Genomic DNA, 18,991 nt, shown 5'->3' on the forward strand with positions numbered 1-18,991 from the left:
GCTCATTATTTGTAGTATGGTTAGATGGGGGACAAATTGGACTATAACATACTCAAAGGACATCCCCGTATCTCCAGTAGAAACAGATTTACGAGCCTGCAAAGTATAGTCTAATGCATTTCCTATGGAGGGGGTTTGTTTCGTTACGTTTTGCTTAAGTACTCGGCCCCTGTTTGTCGTAGCCCAAAGTTTTTAATATGGTTAGATGGGGGACAATTTGGACTATAACATATCCTAAGGACATCCCCGTATCTCTAGTAGACACAGAGTTATGGGCCTGCAAAATATAGTCTACTGCATTTCCTATGGACGGGTTGTTTGTTTACGTTTAGCTTAATTACTCGGCCCTTGTTTGTCGTAGCTCATTATTTGTAGTATGGTTAGATGGGGGACAAATTGGACTATAACATACTCAAAGGACATCCCCGTATCTCCAATAGAAACAGAGTTACGAGCCTGCAAACTATAGTCTAATGCATTTCCTATTGAGGGGGTTTGTTTCGTTACGTTTTGCTTAAGTACTCGGCCCCTGTTTGTCGTAGCCCAAAGTTTTTAGTATGGTTAGATGGGGGACAAATTGGACTATAACATACTCAAAGGACATCCCCGTATCTCCAGTAGAAACAGATTTACGAGCCTGCAAAGTATAGTCTAATGCATTTCCTATGGAGGGGGTTTGTTTCGTTACGTTTTGCTTAAGTACTCGGCCCCTGTTTGTCGTAGCCCAAAGTTTTTAATATGGTTAGATGGGGGACAATTTGGACTATAACATATCCTAAGGACATCCCCGTATCTCTAGTAGACACAGAGTTATGGGCCTGCAAAATATAGTCTACTGCATTTCCTATGGACGGGTTGTTTGTTTACGTTTAGCTTAATTACTCGGCCCTTGTTTGTCGTAGCTCATTATTTGTAGTATGGTTAGATGGGGGACAAATTGGACTATAACATACTCAAAGGACATCCCCGTATCTCCAATAGAAACAGAGTTACGAGCCTGCAAACTATAGTCTAATGCATTTCCTATTGAGGGGGTTTGTTTCGTTACGTTTTGCTTAAGTACTCGGCCCCTGTTTGTCGTAGCCCAAAGTTTTTAGTATGGTTAGATGGGGGACAAATTGGACTATAACATACTCAAAGGACATCCCCGTATCTCCAGTAGAAACAGATTTACGAGCCTGCAAAGTATAGTCTAATGCATTTCCTATGGAGGGGGTTTGTTTCGTTACGTTTTGCTTAAGTACTCGGCCCCTGTTTGTCGTAGCCCAAAGTTTTTAGTATGGTTAGATGGGGGACAATTTGGACTATAACTTATCCTAAGGACATCCCCGTATCTCTAGTAGACACAGAGTTATGGGCCTGCAAAATATAGTCTAATGCATTTCCTATGGACGGGTTGTTTTTTACGTTTAGCTTAATTACTCGGCCCTTGTTTGTCGTAGCTCATTATTTGTAGTATGGTTAGATGGGGGACAAATTGGACTATAACATACTCAAAGGACATCCCCGTATCTCCAGTAGAAACAGATTTACGAGCCTGCAAAGTATAGTCTAATGCATTTCCTATGGAGGGGGTTTGTTTCGTTACGTTTTGCTTAAGTACTCGGCCCCTGTTTGTCGTAGCCCAAAGTTTTTAATATGGTTAGATGGGGGACAATTTGGACTATAACATATCCTAAGGACATCCCCGTATCTCTAGTAGACACAGAGTTATGGGCCTGCAAAATATAGTCTACTGCATTTCCTATGGACGGGTTGTTTGTTTACGTTTAGCTTAATTACTCGGCCCTTGTTTGTCGTAGCTCATTATTTGTAGTATGGTTAGATGGGGGACAAATTGGACTATAACATACTCAAAGGACATCCCCGTATCTCCAATAGAAACAGAGTTACGAGCCTGCAAACTATAGTCTAATGCATTTCCTATTGAGGGGGTTTGTTTCGTTACGTTTTGCTTAAGTACTCGGCCCCTGTTTGTCGTAGCCCAAAGTTTTTAGTATGGTTAGATGGAGGACAATTTGGACTATAACATATCCTAAGGACATCCCCGTATCTCTAGTAGACACAGAGTTATGGGCCTGCAAAATATAGTCTACTGCATTTCCTATGGACGGGTTTTTTGTTTACGTTTAGCTTAATTACTCGGCCCTTGTTTGTCGTAGCTCATTATTTGTAGTATGGTTAGATGGGGGACAAATTGGACTATAACATACTCAAAGGACATCCCCGTATCTCCAGTAGAAACAGATTTACGAGCCTGCAAAGTATAGTCTAATGCATTTCCTATGGAGGGGGTTTGTTTCGTTACGTTTTGCTTAAGTACTCGGCCCCTGTTTGTCGTAGCCCAAAGTTTTTAATATGGTTAGATGGGGGACAATTTGGACTATAACATATCCTAAGGACATCCCCGTATCTCTAGTAGACACAGAGTTATGGGCCTGCAAAATATAGTCTACTGCATTTCCTATGGACGGGTTGTTTGTTTACGTTTAGCTTAATTACTCGGCCCTTGTTTGTCGTAGCTCATTATTTGTAGTATGGTTAGATGGGGGACAAATTGGACTATAACATACTCAAAGGACATCCCCGTATCTCCAATAGAAACAGAGTTACGAGCCTGCAAACTATAGTCTAATGCATTTCCTATGGAGGGGGTTTGTTTCGTTACGTTTTGCTTAAGTACTCGGCCCCTATTTGTCGTAGCCCAAAGTTTTTAGTATGGTTAGATGGGGGACAATTTGGACTATAACATATCTTAAGGACATCGCCGTATCTCTAGTAGACACAGAGTTATGGGCCTGCAAAATATAGTCTACTGCATTTCCTATGGACGGGTTGTTTGTTTACGTTTAGCTTAATTACTCGGCCCTTGTTTGTCGTAGCTCATTATTTGTAGTATGGTTAGATGGGGGACAAATTGGACTATAACATACTCAAAGGACATCCCCGTATCTCCAATAGAAACAGAGTTACGAGCCTGCAAACTATAGTCTAATGCATTTCCTATTGAGGGGGTTTGTTTCGTTACGTTTTGCTTAAGTACTCGGCCCCTGTTTGTCGTAGCCCAAAGTTTTTAGTATGGTTAGATGGGGGACAAATTGGACTATAACATACTCAAAGGACATCCCCGTATCTCCAGTAGAAACAGATTTACGAGCCTGCAAAGTATAGTCTAATGCATTTCCTATGGAGGGGGTTTGTTTCGTTACGTTTTGCTTAAGTACTCGGCCCCTGTTTGTCGTAGCCCAAAGTTTTTAATATGGTTAGATGGGGGACAATTTGGACTATAACATATCCTAAGGACATCCCCGTATCTCTAGTAGACACAGAGTTATGGGCCTGCAAAATATAGTCTACTGCATTTCCTATGGACGGGTTGTTTGTTTACGTTTAGCTTAATTACTCGGCCCTTGTTTGTCGTAGCTCATTATTTGTAGTATGGTTAGATGGGGGACAAATTGGACTATAACATACTCAAAGGACATCCCCGTATCTCCAATAGAAACAGAGTTACGAGCCTGCAAACTATAGTCTAATGCATTTCCTATTGAGGGGGTTTGTTTCGTTACGTTTTGCTTAAGTACTCGGCCCCTGTTTGTCGTAGCCCAAAGTTTTTAGTATGGTTAGATGGAGGACAATTTGGACTATAACATATCCTAAGGACATCCCCGTATCTCTAGTAGACACAGAGTTATGGGCCTGCAAAATATAGTCTACTGCATTTCCTATGGACGGGTTTTTTGTTTACGTTTAGCTTAATTACTCGGCCCTTGTTTGTCGTAGCTCATTATTTGTAGTATGGTTAGATGGGGGACAAATTGGACTATAACATACTCAAAGGACATCCCCGTATCTCCAGTAGAAACAGATTTACGAGCCTGCAAAGTATAGTCTAATGCATTTCCTATGGAGGGGGTTTGTTTCGTTACGTTTTGCTTAAGTACTCGGCCCCTGTTTGTCGTAGCCCAAAGTTTTTAATATGGTTAGATGGGGGACAATTTGGACTATAACATATCCTAAGGACATCCCCGTATCTCTAGTAGACACAGAGTTATGGGCCTGCAAAATATAGTCTACTGCATTTCCTATGGACGGGTTGTTTGTTTACGTTTAGCTTAATTACTCGGCCCTTGTTTGTCGTAGCTCATTATTTGTAGTATGGTTAGATGGGGGACAAATTGGACTATAACATACTCAAAGGACATCCCCGTATCTCCAATAGAAACAGAGTTACGAGCCTGCAAACTATAGTCTAATGCATTTCCTATGGAGGGGGTTTGTTTCGTTACGTTTTGCTTAAGTACTCGGCCCCTATTTGTCGTAGCCCAAAGTTTTTAGTATGGTTAGATGGGGGACAATTTGGACTATAACATATCCTAAGGACATCCCCGTATCTCTAGTAGACACAGAGTTATGGGCCTGCAAAATATAGTCTACTGCATTTCCTATGGACGGGTTGTTTGTTTACGTTTAGCTTAATTACTCGGCCCTTGTTTGTCGTAGCTCATTATTTGTAGTATGGTTAGATGGGGGACAAATTGGACTATAACATACTCAAAGGACATCCCCGTATCTCCAGTAGAAACAGATTTACGAGCCTGCAAAGTATAGTCTAATGCATTTCCTATGGAGGGGGTTTGTTTCGTTACGTTTTGCTTAAGTACTCGGCCCCTGTTTCTCGTAGCCCAAAGTTTTTAGTATGGTTAGATGGGGGACAATTTGGTCTATAACATATCCTAAGGACATCCCCGTATCTCTAGTAGACACAGAGTTATGGGCCTGCAAAATATAGTCTACTGCATTTCCTATGGACGGGTTGTTTGTTTACGTTTAGCTTAATTACTCGGCCCTTGTTTGTCGTAGCTCATTATTTGTAGTATGGTTAGATGGGGGACAAATTGGACAATAACATACTCAAAGGACATCCCCGTATCTCCAATAGAAACAGAGTTACGAGCCTGCAAACTATAGTCTAATGCATTTCCTATGGAGGGGGTTTGTTTCGTTACGTTTTGCTTAAGTACTCGGCCCCTGTTTGTCGTAGCCCAAAGTTTTTAGTATGGTTAGATGGAGGACAATTTGGACTATAACATATCCTAAGGACATCCCCGTATCTCCAGTAGACACAGAGTTATGGGCCTGCAAAATATAGTCTACTGCATTTCCTATGGAGGGGGTTTGTTTCGTTACGTTTTGCTTAAGTACTCGGCCCCTGTTTGTCGTAGTCCAAAGTTTTTAATATGGTTAGATGGGGGACAATTTGGACTATAACATATCCTAAGGACATCCCCGTATCTCTAGTAGACACAGAGTTATGGGCCTGCAAAATATAGTCTACTGCATTTCCTATGGACGGGTTGTTTGTTTACGTTTAGCTTAATTACTCGGCCCTTGTTTGTCGTAGCTCATTATTTGTAGTATGGTTAGATGGGGGACAAATTGGACTATAACATACTCAAAGGACATCCCCGTATCTCCAGTAGAAACAGATTTACGAGCCTGCAAAGTATAGTCTAATGCATTTCCTATGGAGGGGGTTTGTTTCGTTACGTTTTGCTTAAGTACTCGGCCCCTGTTTGTCGTAGCCCAAAGTTTTTAGTATGGTTAGATGGGGGACAATTTGGACTATAACTTATCCTAAGGACATCCCCGTATCTCTAGTAGACACAGAGTTATGGGCCTGCAAAATATAGTCTAATGCATTTCCTATGGACGGGTTGTTTTTTACGTTTAGCTTAATTACTCGGCCCTTGTTTGTCGTAGCTCATTATTTGTAGTATGGTTAGATGGGGGACAAATTGGACTATAACATACTCAAAGGACATCCCCGTATCTCCAGTAGAAACAGATTTACGAGCCTGCAAAGTATAGTCTAATGCATTTCCTATGGAGGGGGTTTGTTTCGTTACGTTTTGCTTAAGTACTCGGCCCCTGTTTGTCGTAGCCCAAAGTTTTTAATATGGTTAGATGGGGGACAATTTGGACTATAACATATCCTAAGGACATCCCCGTATCTCTAGTAGACACAGAGTTATGGGCCTGCAAAATATAGTCTACTGCATTTCCTATGGACGGGTTGTTTGTTTACGTTTAGCTTAATTACTCGGCCCTTGTTTGTCGTAGCTCATTATTTGTAGTATGGTTAGATGGGGGACAAATTGGACTATAACATACTCAAAGGACATCCCCGTATCTCCAATAGAAACAGAGTTACGAGCCTGCAAACTATAGTCTAATGCATTTCCTATTGAGGGGGTTTGTTTCGTTACGTTTTGCTTAAGTACTCGGCCCCTGTTTGTCGTAGCCCAAAGTTTTTAGTATGGTTAGATGGAGGACAATTTGGACTATAACATATCCTAAGGACATCCCCGTATCTCTAGTAGACACAGAGTTATGGGCCTGCAAAATATAGTCTACTGCATTTCCTATGGACGGGTTTTTTGTTTACGTTTAGCTTAATTACTCGGCCCTTGTTTGTCGTAGCTCATTATTTGTAGTATGGTTAGATGGGGGACAAATTGGACTATAACATACTCAAAGGACATCCCCGTATCTCCAGTAGAAACAGATTTACGAGCCTGCAAAGTATAGTCTAATGCATTTCCTATGGAGGGGGTTTGTTTCGTTACGTTTTGCTTAAGTACTCGGCCCCTGTTTGTCGTAGCCCAAAGTTTTTAATATGGTTAGATGGGGGACAATTTGGACTATAACATATCCTAAGGACATCCCCGTATCTCTAGTAGACACAGAGTTATGGGCCTGCAAAATATAGTCTACTGCATTTCCTATGGACGGGTTGTTTGTTTACGTTTAGCTTAATTACTCGGCCCTTGTTTGTCGTAGCTCATTATTTGTAGTATGGTTAGATGGGGGACAAATTGGACTATAACATACTCAAAGGACATCCCCGTATCTCCAATAGAAACAGAGTTACGAGCCTGCAAACTATAGTCTAATGCATTTCCTATGGAGGGGGTTTGTTTCGTTACGTTTTGCTTAAGTACTCGGCCCCTATTTGTCGTAGCCCAAAGTTTTTAGTATGGTTAGATGGGGGACAATTTGGACTATAACATATCTTAAGGACATCCCCGTATCTCTAGTAGACACAGAGTTATGGGCCTGCAAAATATAGTCTACTGCATTTCCTATGGACGGGTTGTTTGTTTACGTTTAGCTTAATTACTCGGCCCTTGTTTGTCGTAGCTCATTATTTGTAGTATGGTTAGATGGGGGACAAATTGGACTATAACATACTCAAAGGACATCCCCGTATCTCCAATAGAAACAGAGTTACGAGCCTGCAAACTATAGTCTAATGCATTTCCTATTGAGGGGGTTTGTTTCGTTACGTTTTGCTTAAGTACTCGGCCCCTGTTTGTCGTAGCCCAAAGTTTTTAGTATGGTTAGATGGGGGACAAATTGGACTATAACATACTCAAAGGACATCCCCGTATCTCCAGTAGAAACAGATTTACGAGCCTGCAAAGTATAGTCTAATGCATTTCCTATGGAGGGGGTTTGTTTCGTTACGTTTTGCTTAAGTACTCGGCCCCTGTTTGTCGTAGCCCAAAGTTTTTAATATGGTTAGATGGGGGACAATTTGGACTATAACATATCCTAAGGACATCCCCGTATCTCTAGTAGACACAGAGTTATGGGCCTGCAAAATATAGTCTACTGCATTTCCTATGGACGGGTTGTTTGTTTACGTTTAGCTTAATTACTCGGCCCTTGTTTGTCGTAGCTCATTATTTGTAGTATGGTTAGATGGGGGACAAATTGGACTATAACATACTCAAAGGACATCCCCGTATCTCCAGTAGAAACAGATTTACGAGCCTGCAAAGTATAGTCTAATGCATTTCCTATGGAGGGGGTTTGTTTCGTTACGTTTTGCTTAAGTACTCGGCCCCTGTTTCTCGTAGCCCAAAGTTTTTAGTATGGTTAGATGGGGGACAATTTGGTCTATAACATATCCTAAGGACATCCCCGTATCTCTAGTAGACACAGAGTTATGGGCCTGCAAAATATAGTCTACTGCATTTCCTATGGACGGGTTGTTTGTTTACGTTTAGCTTAATTACTCGGCCCTTGTTTGTCGTAGCTCATTATTTGTAGTATGGTTAGATGGGGGACAAATTGGACAATAACATACTCAAAGGACATCCCCGTATCTCCAATAGAAACAGAGCTACGAGCCTGCAAACTATAGTCTAATGCATTTCCTATGGAGGGGGTTTGTTTCGTTACGTTTTGCTTAAGTACTCGGCCCCTGTTTGTCGTAGCCCAAAGTTTTTAGTATGGTTAGATGGAGGACAATTTGGACTATAACATATCCTAAGGACATCCCCGTATCTCTAGTAGACACAGAGTTATGGGCCTGCAAAATATAGTCTACTGCATTTCCTATGGAGGGGGTTTGTTTCGTTACGTTTTGCTTAAGTACTCGGCCCCTGTTTGTCGTAGCCCAAAGTTTTTAATATGGTTAGATGGGGGACAATTTGGACTATAACATATCCTAAGGACATCCCCGTATCTCTAGTAGACACAGAGTTATGGGCCTGCAAAATATAGTCTACTGCATTTCCTATGGACGGGTTGTTTGTTTACGTTTAGCTTAATTACTCGGCCCTTGTTTGTCGTAGCTCATTATTTGTAGTATGGTTAGATGGGGGACAAATTGGACTATAACATACTCAAAGGACATCCCCGTATCTCCAGTAGAAACAGATTTACGAGCCTGCAAAGTATAGTCTAATGCATTTCCTATGGAGGGGGTTTGTTTCGTTACGTTTTGCTTAAGTACTCGGCCCCTGTTTGTCGTAGCCCAAAGTTTTTAGTATGGTTAGATGGGGGACAATTTGGACTATAACTTATCCTAAGGACATCCCCGTATCTCTAGTAGACACAGAGTTATGGGCCTGCAAAATATAGTCTAATGCATTTCCTATGGACGGGTTGTTTTTTACGTTTAGCTTAATTACTCGGCCCTTGTTTGTCGTAGCTCATTATTTGTAGTATGGTTAGATGGGGGACAAATTGGACTATAACATACTCAAAGGACATCCCCGTATCTCCAGTAGAAACAGATTTACGAGCCTGCAAAGTATAGTCTAATGCATTTCCTATGGAGGGGGTTTGTTTCGTTACGTTTTGCTTAAGTACTCGGCCCCTGTTTGTCGTAGCCCAAAGTTTTTAATATGGTTAGATGGGGGACAATTTGGACTATAACATATCCTAAGGACATCCCCGTATCTCTAGTAGACACAGAGTTATGGGCCTGCAAAATATAGTCTACTGCATTTCCTATGGACGGGTTGTTTGTTTACGTTTAGCTTAATTACTCGGCCCTTGTTTGTCGTAGCTCATTATTTGTAGTATGGTTAGATGGGGGACAAATTGGACTATAACATACTCAAAGGACATCCCCGTATCTCCAATAGAAACAGAGTTACGAGCCTGCAAACTATAGTCTAATGCATTTCCTATTGAGGGGGTTTGTTTCGTTACGTTTTGCTTAAGTACTCGGCCCCTGTTTGTCGTAGCCCAAAGTTTTTAGTATGGTTAGATGGAGGACAATTTGGACTATAACATATCCTAAGGACATCCCCGTATCTCTAGTAGACACAGAGTTATGGGCCTGCAAAATATAGTCTACTGCATTTCCTATGGACGGGTTTTTTGTTTACGTTTAGCTTAATTACTCGGCCCTTGTTTGTCGTAGCTCATTATTTGTAGTATGGTTAGATGGGGGACAAATTGGACTATAACATACTCAAAGGACATCCCCGTATCTCCAGTAGAAACAGATTTACGAGCCTGCAAAGTATAGTCTAATGCATTTCCTATGGAGGGGGTTTGTTTCGTTACGTTTTGCTTAAGTACTCGGCCCCTGTTTGTCGTAGCCCAAAGTTTTTAATATGGTTAGATGGGGGACAATTTGGACTATAACATATCCTAAGGACATCCCCGTATCTCTAGTAGACACAGAGTTATGGGCCTGCAAAATATAGTCTACTGCATTTCCTATGGACGGGTTGTTTGTTTACGTTTAGCTTAATTACTCGGCCCTTGTTTGTCGTAGCTCATTATTTGTAGTATGGTTAGATGGGGGACAAATTGGACTATAACATACTCAAAGGACATCCCCGTATCTCCAATAGAAACAGAGTTACGAGCCTGCAAACTATAGTCTAATGCATTTCCTATGGAGGGGGTTTGTTTCGTTACGTTTTGCTTAAGTACTCGGCCCCTATTTGTCGTAGCCCAAAGTTTTTAGTATGGTTAGATGGGGGACAATTTGGACTATAACATATCTTAAGGACATCCCCGTATCTCTAGTAGACACAGAGTTATGGGCCTGCAAAATATAGTCTACTGCATTTCCTATGGACGGGTTGTTTGTTTACGTTTAGCTTAATTACTCGGCCCTTGTTTGTCGTAGCTCATTATTTGTAGTATGGTTAGATGGGGGACAAATTGGACTATAACATACTCAAAGGACATCCCCGTATCTCCAATAGAAACAGAGTTACGAGCCTGCAAACTATAGTCTAATGCATTTCCTATTGAGGGGGTTTGTTTCGTTACGTTTTGCTTAAGTACTCGGCCCCTGTTTGTCGTAGCCCAAAGTTTTTAGTATGGTTAGATGGGGGACAAATTGGACTATAACATACTCAAAGGACATCCCCGTATCTCCAGTAGAAACAGATTTACGAGCCTGCAAAGTATAGTCTAATGCATTTCCTATGGAGGGGGTTTGTTTCGTTACGTTTTGCTTAAGTACTCGGCCCCTGTTTGTCGTAGCCCAAAGTTTTTAATATGGTTAGATGGGGGACAATTTGGACTATAACATATCCTAAGGACATCCCCGTATCTCTAGTAGACACAGAGTTATGGGCCTGCAAAATATAGTCTACTGCATTTCCTATGGACGGGTTGTTTGTTTACGTTTAGCTTAATTACTCGGCCCTTGTTTGTCGTAGCTCATTATTTGTAGTATGGTTAGATGGGGGACAAATTGGACTATAACATACTCAAAGGACATCCCCGTATCTCCAATAGAAACAGAGTTACGAGCCTGCAAACTATAGTCTAATGCATTTCCTATTGAGGGGGTTTGTTTCGTTACGTTTTGCTTAAGTACTCGGCCCCTGTTTGTCGTAGCCCAAAGTTTTTAGTATGGTTAGATGGAGGACAATTTGGACTATAACATATCCTAAGGACATCCCCGTATCTCTAGTAGACACAGAGTTATGGGCCTGCAAAATATAGTCTACTGCATTTCCTATGGACGGGTTTTTTGTTTACGTTTAGCTTAATTACTCGGCCCTTGTTTGTCGTAGCTCATTATTTGTAGTATGGTTAGATGGGGGACAAATTGGACTATAACATACTCAAAGGACATCCCCGTATCTCCAGTAGAAACAGATTTACGAGCCTGCAAAGTATAGTCTAATGCATTTCCTATGGAGGGGGTTTGTTTCGTTACGTTTTGCTTAAGTACTCGGCCCCTGTTTGTCGTAGCCCAAAGTTTTTAATATGGTTAGATGGGGGACAATTTGGACTATAACATATCCTAAGGACATCCCCGTATCTCTAGTAGACACAGAGTTATGGGCCTGCAAAATATAGTCTACTGCATTTCCTATGGACGGGTTGTTTGTTTACGTTTAGCTTAATTACTCGGCCCTTGTTTGTCGTAGCTCATTATTTGTAGTATGGTTAGATGGGGGACAAATTGGACTATAACATACTCAAAGGACATCCCCGTATCTCCAATAGAAACAGAGTTACGAGCCTGCAAACTATAGTCTAATGCATTTCCTATGGAGGGGGTTTGTTTCGTTACGTTTTGCTTAAGTACTCGGCCCCTATTTGTCGTAGCCCAAAGTTTTTAGTATGGTTAGATGGGGGACAATTTGGACTATAACATATCCTAAGGACATCCCCGTATCTCTAGTAGACACAGAGTTATGGGCCTGCAAAATATAGTCTACTGCATTTCCTATGGACGGGTTGTTTGTTTACGTTTAGCTTAATTACTCGGCCCTTGTTTGTCGTAGCTCATTATTTGTAGTATGGTTAGATGGGGGACAAATTGGACTATAACATACTCAAAGGACATCCCCGTATCTCCAGTAGAAACAGATTTACGAGCCTGCAAAGTATAGTCTAATGCATTTCCTATGGAGGGGGTTTGTTTCGTTACGTTTTGCTTAAGTACTCGGCCCCTGTTTCTCGTAGCCCAAAGTTTTTAGTATGGTTAGATGGGGGACAATTTGGTCTATAACATATCCTAAGGACATCCCCGTATCTCTAGTAGACACAGAGTTATGGGCCTGCAAAATATAGTCTACTGCATTTCCTATGGACGGGTTGTTTGTTTACGTTTAGCTTAATTACTCGGCCCTTGTTTGTCGTAGCTCATTATTTGTAGTATGGTTAGATGGGGGACAAATTGGACAATAACATACTCAAAGGACATCCCCGTATCTCCAATAGAAACAGAGTTACGAGCCTGCAAACTATAGTCTAATGCATTTCCTATGGAGGGGGTTTGTTTCGTTACGTTTTGCTTAAGTACTCGGCCCCTGTTTGTCGTAGCCCAAAGTTTTTAGTATGGTTAGATGGAGGACAATTTGGACTATAACATATCCTAAGGACATCCCCGTATCTCTAGTAGACACAGAGTTATGGGCCTGCAAAATATAGTCTACTGCATTTCCTATGGAGGGGGTTTGTTTCGTTACGTTTTGCTTAAGTACTCGGCCCCTGTTTGTCGTAGCCCAAAGTTTTTAATATGGTTAGATGGGGGACAATTTGGACTATAACATATCCTAAGGACATCCCCGTATCTCTAGTAGACACAGAGTTATGGGCCTGCAAAATATAGTCTACTGCATTTCCTATGGACGGGTTGTTTGTTTACGTTTAGCTTAATTACTCGGCCCTTGTTTGTCGTAGCTCATTATTTGTAGTATGGTTAGATGGGGGACAAATTGGACTATAACATACTCAAAGGACATCCCCGTATCTCCAATAGAAACAGAGTTACGAGCCTGCAAACTATAGTCTAATGCATTTCCTATTGAGGGGGTTTGTTTCGTTACGTTTTGCTTAAGTACTCGGCCCCTGTTTGTCGTAGCCCAAAGTTTTTAGTATGGTTAGATGGGGGACAAATTGGACTATAACATACTCAAAGGACATCCCCGTATCTCCAGTAGAAACAGATTTACGAGCCTGCAAAGTATAGTCTAATGCATTTCCTATGGAGGGGGTTTGTTTCGTTACGTTTTGCTTAAGTACTCGGCCCCTGTTTGTCGTAGCCCAAAGTTTTTAGTATGGTTAGATGGTGGACAATTTGGACTATAACTTATCCTAAGGACATCCCCGTATCTCTAGTAGACACAGAGTTATGGGCCTGCAAAATATAGTCTAATGCATTTCCTATGGACGGGTTGTTTTTTACGTTTAGCTTAATTACTCGGCCCTTGTTTGTCGTAGCTCATTATTTGTAGTATGGTTAGATGGGGGACAAATTGGACTATAACATACTCAAAGGACATCCCCGTATCTCCAGTAGAAACAGATTTACGAGCCTGCAAAGTATAGTCTAATGCATTTCCTATGGAGGGGGTTTGTTTCGTTACGTTTTGCTTAAGTACTCGGCCCCTGTTTGTCGTAGCCCAAAGTTTTTAATATGGTTAGATGGGGGACAATTTGGACTATAACATATCCTAAGGACATCCCCGTATCTCTAGTAGACACAGAGTTATGGGCCTGCAAAATATAGTCTACTGCATTTCCTATGGACGGGTTGTTTGTTTACGTTTAGCTTAATTACTCGGCCCTTGTTTGTCGTAGCTCATTATTTGTAGTATGGTTAGATGGGGGACAAATTGGACTATAACATACTCAAAGGACATCCCCGTATCTCCAATAGAAACAGAGTTACGAGCCTGCAAACTATAGTCTAATGCATTTCCTATTGAGGGGGTTTGTTTCGTTACGTTTTGCTTAAGTACTCGGCCCCTGTTTGTCGTAGCCCAAAGTTTTTAGTATGGTTAGATGGAGAACAATTTGGACTATAACATATCCTAAGGACATCCCCGTATCTCTAGTTGACACAGAGTTATGGGCCTGCAAAATATAGTCTACTGCATTTCCTATGGACGGGTTTTTTGTTTACGTTTAGCTTAATTACTCGGCCCTTGTTTGTCGTAGCTCATTATTTGTAGTATGGTTAGATGGGGGACAAATTGGACTATAACATACTCAAAGGACATCCCCGTATCTCCAGTAGAAACAGATTTACGAGCCTGCAAAGTATAGTCTAATGCATTTCCTATGGAGGGGGTTTGTTTCGTTACGTTTTGCTTAAGTACTCGGCCCCTGTTTGTCGTAGCCCAAAGTTTTTAATATGGTTAGATGGGGGACAATTTGGACTATAACATATCCTAAGGACATCCCCGTATCTCTAGTAGACACAGAGTTATGGGCCTGCAAAATATAGTCTACTGCATTTCCTATGGACGGGTTGTTTGTTTACGTTTAGCTTAATTACTCGGCCCTTGTTTGTCGTAGCTCATTATTTGTAGTATGGTTAGATGGGGGACAAATTGGACTATAACATACTCAAAGGACATCCCCGTATCTCCAATAGAAACAGAGTTACGAGCCTGCAAACTATAGTCTAATGCATTTCCTATGGAGGGGGTTTGTTTCGTTACGTTTTGCTTAAGTACTCGGCCCCTATTTGTCGTAGCCCAAAGTTTTTAGTATGGTTAGATGGGGGACAATTTGGACTATAACATATCCTAAGGACATCCCCGTATCTCTAGTAGACACAGAGTTATGGGCCTGCAAAATATAGTCTACTGCATTTCCTATGGACGGGTTGTTTGTTTACGTTTAGCTTAATTACTCGGCCCTTGTTTGTCGTAGCTCATTATTTGTAGTATGGTTAGATGGGGGACAAATTGGACTATAACATACTCAAAGGACATCCCCGTATCTCCAGTAGAAACAGATTTACGAGCCTGCAAAGTATAGTCTAATGCATTTCCTATGGAGGGGGTCTGTTTCGTTACGTTTTGCTTAAGTACTCGGCCCCTGTTTGTCGTAGCCCAAAGTTTTTAATATGGTTAGATGGGGGACAATTTGGACTATAACATATCCTAAGGACATCCCCGTATCTCTAGTAGACACAGAGTTATGGGCCTGCAAAATATAGTCTACTGCATTTCCTATGGACGGGTTGTTTGTTTACGTTTAGCTTAATTACTCGGCCCTTGTTTGTCGTAGCTCATTATTTGTAGTATGGTTAGATGGGGGACAAATTGGACTATAACATACTCAAAGGACATCCCCGTATCTCCAATAGAAACAGAGTTACGAGCCTGCAAACTATAGTCTAATGCATTTCCTATTGAGGGGGTTTGTTTCGTTACGTTTTGCTTAAGTACTCGGCCCCTGTTTGTCGTAGCCCAAAGTTTTTAGTATGGTTAGATGGAGGACAATTTGGACTATAACATATCCTAAGGACATCCCCGTATCTCTAGTAGACACAGAGTTATGGGCCTGCAAAATATAGTCTACTGCATTTCCTATGGACGGGTTTTTTGTTTACGTTTAGCTTAATTACTCGGCCCTTGTTTGTCGTAGCTCATTATTTGTAGTATGGTTAGATGGGGGACAAATTGGACTATAACATACTCAAAGGACATCCCCGTATCTCCAGTAGAAACAGATTTACGAGCCTGCAAAGTATAGTCTAATGCATTTCCTATGGAGGGGGTTTGTTTCGTTACGTTTTGCTTAAGTACTCGGCCCCTGTTTGTCGTAGCCCAAAGTTTTTAATATGGTTAGATGGGGGACAATTTGGACTATAACATATCCTAAGGACATCCCCGTATCTCTAGTAGACACAGAGTTATGGGCCTGCAAAATATAGTCTACTGCATTTCCTATGGACGGGTTGTTTGTTTACGTTTAGCTTAATTACTCGGCCCTTGTTTGTCGTAGCTCATTATTTGTAGTATGGTTAGATGGGGGACAAATTGGACTATAACATACTCAAAGGACATCCCCGTATCTCCAGTAGAAACAGATTTACGAGCCTGCAAAGTATAGTCTAATGCATTTCCTATGGAGGGGGTTTGTTTCGTTACGTTTTGCTTAAGTACTCGGCCCCTGTTTGTCCTAGCCCAAAGTTTTTAGTATGGTTAGATGGGGGACAATTTGGACTATAACTTATCCTAAGGACATCCCCGTATCTCTAGTAGACACAGAGTTATGGGCCTGCAAAATATAGTCTAATGCATTTCCTATGGACGGGTTGTTTGTTTACGTTTAGCTTAATTACTCGGCCCTTGTTTGTCGTAGCTCATTATTTGTAGTATGGTTAGATGGGGGACAAATTGGACTATAACATACTCAAAGGACATCCCCGTATCTCCAGTAGAAACAGATTTACGAGCCTGCAAAGTATAGTCTAATGCATTTCCTATGGAGGGGGTTTGTTTCGTTACGTTTTGCTTAAGTACTCGGCCCCTGTTTGTCGTAGCCCAAAGTTTTTAATATGGTTAGATGGGGGACAATTTGGACTATAACATATCCTAAGGACATCCCCGTATCTCTAGTAGACACAGAGTTATGGGCCTGCAAAATATAGTCTACTGCATTTCCTATGGACGGGTTGTTTGTTTACGTTTAGCTTAATTACTCGGCCCTTGTTTGTCGTAGCTCATTATTTGTAGTATGGTTAGATGGGGGACAAATTGGACTATAACATACTCAAAGGACATCCCCGTATCTCCAATAGAAACAGAGTTACGAGCCTGCAAACTATAGTCTAATGCATTTCCTATGGAGGGGGTTTGTTTCGTTACTTTTTGCTTAAGTACTCGGCCCCTGTTTGTCGTAGCCCAAAGTTTTTAGTATGGTTAGATGGGGGACAATTTGGACTATAACATATCCTAAGGACATCCCCGTATCTCTAGTAGACACAGAGTTATGGGCCTGCAAAATATAGTCTACTGCATTTCCTATGGACGGGTTTTTTGTTTACGTTTAGCTTAATTACTCGGCCCTTGTTTGTCGTAGCTCATTATTTGTAGTATGGTTAGATGGGGGACAAATTGGACTATAACATACTCAAAGGACATCCCCGTATCTCCAGTAGAAACAGATTTACGAGCCTGCAAAGTATAGTCTAATGCATTTCCTATGGAGGGGGTTTGTTTCGTTACGTTTTGCTTAAGTACTCGGCCCCTGTTTGTCCTAGCCCAAAGTTTTTAGTATGGTTAGATGGGGGACAATTTGGACTATAACTTATCCTAAGGACATCCCCGTATCTCTAGTAGACACAGAGTTATGGGCCTGCAAAATATAGTCTAATGCATTTCCTATGGACGGGTTGTTTGTTTACGTTTAGCTTAATTACTCGGCCCTTGTTTGTCGTAGCTCATTATTTGTAGTATGGTTAGATGGGGGACAAATTGGACTATAACATACTCAAAGGACATCCCCGTATCTCCAGTAGAAACAGATTTACGAGCCTGCAAAGTATAGTCTAATGCATTTCCTATGGAGGGGGTTTGTTTCGTTACGTTTTGCTTAAGTACTCGGCCCCTGTTTGTCGTAGCCCAAAGTTTTTAATATGGTTAGATGGGGGACAATTTGGACTATAACATATCCTAAGGACATCCCCGTATCTCTAGTAGACACAGAGTTATGGGCCTGCAAAATATAGTCTACTGCATTTCCTATGGACGGGTTGTTTGTTTACGTTTAGCTTAATTACTCGGCCCTTGTTTGTCGTAGCTCATTATTTGTAGTATGGTTAGATGGGGGACAAATTGGACTATAACATACTCAAAGGACATCCCCGTATCTCCAATAGAAACAGAGTTACGAGCCTGCAAACTATAGTCTAATGCATTTCCTATTGAGGGGGTTTGTTTCGTTACGTTTTGCTTAAGTACTCGGCCCCTGTTTGTCGTAGCCCAAAGTGTTTAATATGGTTAGATGGAGGACAATTTGGACTATAACATATCCTAAGGACATCCCCGTATCTCTAGTAGACACAGAGTTATGGGCCTGCAAAATATAGTCTACTGCATTTCCTATGGACGGGTTTTTTGTTTACGTTTAGCTTAATTACTCGGCCCTTGTTTGTCGTAGCTCATTATTTGTAGTATGGTTAGATGGGGGACAAATTGGACTATAACATACTCAAAGGACATCCCCGTATCTCCAGTAGAAACAGATTTACGAGCCTGCAAAGTATAGTCTAATGCATTTCCTATGGAGGGGGTTTGTTTCGTTACGTTTTGCTTAAGTACTCGGCCCCTGTTTGTCGTAGCCCAAAGTGTTTAGTATGGTTAGATGGAGGACAATTTGGACTATAACATATCCTAAGGACATCCCCGTATCTCTAGTAGACACAGAGTTATGGGCCTGCAAAATATAGTCTACTGCATTTCCTATGGACGGTTTGTTTGTTTACGTTTAGCTTAATTACTCGGCCCTTGTTTGTCGTAGCTCATTATTTGTAGTATGGTTAGATGGGGGACAAATTGGACTATAACATACTCAAAGGACATCCCCGTATCTCCAATAGAAACAGAGTTACGAGCCTGCAAACTATAGTCTAATGCATTTCCTATGGAGGGGGTTTGTTTCGTTACGTTTTGCTTAAGTACTCGGCCCCTATTTGTCGTAGCCCAAAGTTTTTAGTATGGTTAGATGGGGGACAATTTGGACTATAACATATCCTAAGGACATCCCCGTATCTCTAGTAGACACAGAGTTATGGGCCTGCAAAATATAGTCTACTGCATTTCCTATGGACGGGTTGTTTGTTTACGTTTAGCTTAATTACTCGGCCCTTGTTTGTCGTAGCTCATTATTTGTAGTATGGTTAGATGGGGGACAAATTGGACTATAACATACTCAAAGGACATCCCCGTATCTCCAGTAGAAACAG

The sequence above is a fragment of the Phalangium opilio genome, unplaced genomic scaffold (assembly GCF_054372755.1).
Source record: "Phalangium opilio isolate 3A_F unplaced genomic scaffold, DU_Popi_V2 ptg001170l_1, whole genome shotgun sequence".
NCBI lineage: Eukaryota > Metazoa > Arthropoda > Arachnida > Opiliones > Phalangiidae > Phalangium > Phalangium opilio.